A 4,818-nucleotide genomic window follows, 5' to 3' on the forward strand; every position below is an offset into this window, starting at 1 on the left:
AGTACTTAGGCCTTAAGGAGGCCTGAGGGGTAGAACTTCCCCTATGCGGGGGGGGGGGGGGGGAGGGCTGAGATGTCTACTGCCAGGCTGACGAGGGAAAGTCTCTCTTTGACTGGGACGTAGTCGGGTGGGGCCCTTCTGGTACAACCCTTCTGTGTGAGGGTCGTCTCACGGCTGAGTGTCTGGGGTCCGCTGTTTCCTTTAGCCTCCGGACTCTCTCCATAGTCTCTTCTACCGCTTTCAGGGGGAAGATGGACTCGCCCCACACCGGCGAGTTCCTCAAACACTTCGCCTCTCGCTTGGGGAGCTTATGGGATAGCTTGTTGAGGATTGTATCCCTCCTCCGAAGTACCCAATTGGCTGTCTGAGTGAGAGACTGGAAGGTGAGGAACTTCATAGCCTTCCCCCCTGAGCGTACAAGTTCCTGAAGAAGAGCCTGGTTCTCCAGAATCGCCAGATCGTGAGACAGCTGGAAGCTCACCAACGTACAGACCCACCAGTCAAGCCACGAAGTCACGTTGACAATGTCTTGGGCCGTATCCTCCATCATGGAAGCCTCGGCCGGAGAGAAGCACACAGGGGCAGAGACAGTCCTATCTTCGGTGTTGCTTTGGTTGAGGGAGGCTACTACTAACCGTCAGGGACCTAGAACCATTTCAGGGTCCGCAAGCCCGGCAGTAACTTGAAGGACCCCTGGGCCCTGAGGGAGTTTACCTGCCCCGCGACGTACCTGTCGACATGCTCCCTACAGAGTTTGACATCAGGAGCTAAGGGGAGGGTCAAGGATGGCTTCTGTTAGACGGGGTTATCTACCATCCTCCCCAACCCCGAGAGCCAAGCTTGCTCCGTCGACGGCTTTGGTTCGTCCAGGCAATGATGACTCCTGATGAAGGCCAGAACCTTCCTGTAAGAAGACACCTCATCCAACGTACAGTCCCCGGCTTCAATCAAGCCATCGACCCTCCTGGTCCTCTGCGCCGTGTCCATCTGCAAGCCCGGATGGTTCTATGTGGGAGGCTACGTCTTTCTCTTCCATGCGAATCGATGGGGCGGGTGTCTCCGCCGGGACGGAGGTAGCCGTCATGGGTCTACCTCCGCTCTACCCCCAGAAACCTGACAACACTGAGATTACCAAATAATTCTTCCTCGCTTAATGGGTTAACTACTGAAATATAATTGTTCAATGGCTCCTCTCCCCTTGGTAAGGGTAGAAGAGACTCTTTTTTTTTTAACTATGGATAAGCAGCTCTTCTAGGAGAAGGACACTCCAAAATCAAGCCATCATTCTCTAGTCTTCGGTAGTGCCATAACCTCTGTACCATGGTCTTCAACTTTCTTGGGATAGAGTTCTCTTGCTTGAGGGTACATTCGGGCACACTATTCTATGAAATTTCTCTTCCTCTTGTTTTGTTAAAGTTTGTATAGTTTATATAGGAAATGTTTATTTCAATGTTGTTACTCATCTTAAAATATTCTAATTTCCCTTGTTTCCTTTCCTCACTGGGCTATTTTTCCTGTTAGGGCTCCTGGGCTTAAGGCATTCTGCTTTTCAATTTTTTACCCAGGCAAATATCGGAGGACGTTTATTAAAACACACACACACTCACACACATACACACATATATGTATAATATATATATATATATACATATATATATATATATATATATATATATATATATATATATATATATATATATATATATATATATATATATATATATATATATATATATATATATATACATATATATATATAATGCTTAAATCATAGAAATATTACATTTCAAAATGCTTTCTTAGGTAAAGAAATGTTAAACCAGTAACTAGAGTTACCATTTATATAAAATCAAACAAAATACCAACACGGTAACGACTCCACTGAATAAAATAAACACGTACAACCGTACCACGTACGCCCATATACATGTACGTAAAGCGAGTACACCACAGCACGACCAAAAATACGTCCTGCAAAACCGTGCAATGTTGCAAAAGCTAAATAATTTCTCTCTCAAAGAGTCAAAAGGAATTTCCCGTCGAAATAATATTTATCTTCATTTGCATAAATATTTATCAAGGTTTGATGCTTCCTATGCGAATATTTATAGGTTTAAAAGGCACTCGTGAGTGGCGGAGATAAGGGACGATGTCCTATACCCACTATACATAAATAGGATTAGCACCCAAGCTAGGAACAGGGAGAGCCAGGCAATGGTTGTTTATGACTGTAATTAGATCTACAATATTCCCCCAATCCCTAAGGACAAGGACGGTGAGGTTGATGGCTCAAGCGAGTCTCGAACTCCAAACCAACGGAATACTAGACGGGTACGCCTCTTGGAAGGAGGCAGGTTATATGCCAGATAGAAGGGATCTATTCATAAGCACCTTTCTAATGGAGGTAAGTTACATGCGAGTTGGGAAAACAGAAGCAGAGCGATTTCCAAAGCCTGAGGAGAGAGAGAGAGAGAGAGAGAGAGAGAGAGAGAGAGAGAGAGAGTCCTCACTGTTCCATATGTGTAACAGCTGATAGAGAAAAGAGAGAGAGAGAGAGAGAGAGAGAGAGAGAGATGGACATCAATGTTCCATAGGTATGAACAACACGAGAGAGAGAGAGAGAGAGAGAGAGAGAGAGAGAGAGACTTATTTTACCCTAAAAGTAAAAAAAAAAAAATTGAGATAGAAAAAGACAAAAATACGTACAAAATAAAAAAAAAAAAAACTATATAACAAAAATAGGAAATGAGAAACTAAAATCCTCTGTAGGACAGAGTAAAGGAAGGATACGGGGGTGAGGGGCGGGGGGGGGGGGGGGATTGATATGCTGGTAGGACTCCCCCTTCTGAGGACCTACAGGAGGCGAACTCCTTCCTCTTGTTGGTTTCGCTAGAGGCTCTCCACAACAAAGGCCTACGTTTACCCGAGCATATTGAGAGAGAGAGAGAGAGAGAGAGAGAGAGAGAGAGAGGCCTTTGTGCTAGGCCTTGCATTGTACCTCCTTAAGGAGAGAGAGAGAGAGAGAGAGAGAGAGAGAGGCCTTTGTGCTAGGCCTTGCATTGTACCCTCCTTAAGAGAGAGAGAGAGAGAGAGAGAGAGAGAGAGGCCTTTGTGCTAGGCCTTGCATTGTAGCCTCCTTAAGGAGAGAGAGAGAGAGAGAGAGAGAGAGAGAGAGAGAGAATATATAAGTAATAAATGAGGAGACTAATACAAGAGAGAGAGAGAGAGAGAGAGAGAGAGAGAGAGACAAAATATATATATAAGTAATGAGGAGACTAAAATACGAGAGAGAGAGAGAGAGAGAGAGAGAGAGAGAGAAAATATATAAGTAATGAGGAGACTATAATACGAGAGAGAGAGAGAGAGAGAGAGAGAGAGAGAGAGAGAGACAAAATATATATATAAGTAATGAGGAGACTAAAATACGAGAGAGAGAGAGAGAGAGAGAGAGAGAGAGAGAGAGAGAAAATATATAAGTAATGAGGAGACTATAATACGAGAGAGAGAGAGAGAGAGAGAGAGAGAGAGAGAGAGAGAGAAGTAGTAACAAAGACACAGAATAACAGTAATTTCAGAGAGAGAGAGAGAGAGAGAGAGAGAGAGAGAGAGAGGCCTTTGTGTCAGGCCTCGCATTGTGGCCTCCTAGAGAGAGAGAGAGAGAGAGAGAGAGAGAGAGAATAGTAGTAACAAATACAATAAAAGTAATTACAGAGAGAATAATACAGAAAAATATAATAGAAGTAGTTACACAGAGAGAGAGAGAGAGAGAGAGAGAGAGAGAGAGAGAGAGAGAGAGGAATATAAATACTACAAATAACCCTTTCAATAATAGAAGTCAACCCACCCAAATTATGCCAATTAAAAAGGGTGTGAAACCACCCACTCACACATACCAAGAATAGAGAGAGAGAGAGAGAGAGAGAGAGAGAGAGAGAGAGAGAGAGAGAGTACAGGAGTGAGGGAAAAGGGGGGGGGGGGATTAACCCCCTCCTTCCCCACAGAGGAAGTCTCTTAGGTGAACATAGGGGCGCCAGAATAGGATTTGCTAAAGAGCTACATCCTTCACAAGATCGACTAATTTTGTCTTTTTTTTTTTTTTCATCCAAGGGGGTCGGTTACGTCATTGTGGTTCAAGGCCGTAAGTGTACGCTATTGACAAGTCTGGGTACTTTTTCTTAGGACAGAGGTTTTGATATGCAAGGCTTTTTCGGCAAGTACACTGGGGTATAAAACGTCTGCTGGTATACTAAGGCTACACATAGGTTCAAAAAGTTTCTTTTTTCCTGAGTACACAGAGCTGTAAAACGTCTGCTGGTATACTAAGAGTACACGTAGGTTCAAAAAATCCTTTTTTATCCTGAGTACACAGAGCTGTAAAACGTCTGCTGGTATACTAAGAGTACACGTAGGTTCAAAAAATCCTTTTTTTCCTGAGTACACAGAGCTGTAAAACGTCTGCTGGTACACTAAGAGTACACATAAGCTCAAAAAGTCCTTTTTTCCTGAGTACACAGAGCTGTAAAACGTCTGCTGGTATACTAAGAGTACACAGAGGTTTAAAGTCCTTTTTTCCTGAGTACACAGAGCTGTTAAACATTTTCTGGTCTACCAAGAGTACACAAAGTTAAAAGAATTCATATTTTCTTGAGTACACAAGGCTGTAACCACATCATCTACTCTACTAAGAATACACAGAGGTTCCAAAAGTAACCTTTCCTAAGTACACAGAGCTGTAACGCATCGTCTGGTCTACTGAGTATACACAGAGGTTTCAAAAGTAGCCTTTCCTAAGTACACAGAGCTGTAACGCATCGTCTG

This window comes from Palaemon carinicauda, chromosome 31 (assembly GCF_036898095.1).
Source record: "Palaemon carinicauda isolate YSFRI2023 chromosome 31, ASM3689809v2, whole genome shotgun sequence".
In the NCBI taxonomy this organism is placed as follows: domain Eukaryota; kingdom Metazoa; phylum Arthropoda; class Malacostraca; order Decapoda; family Palaemonidae; genus Palaemon; species Palaemon carinicauda.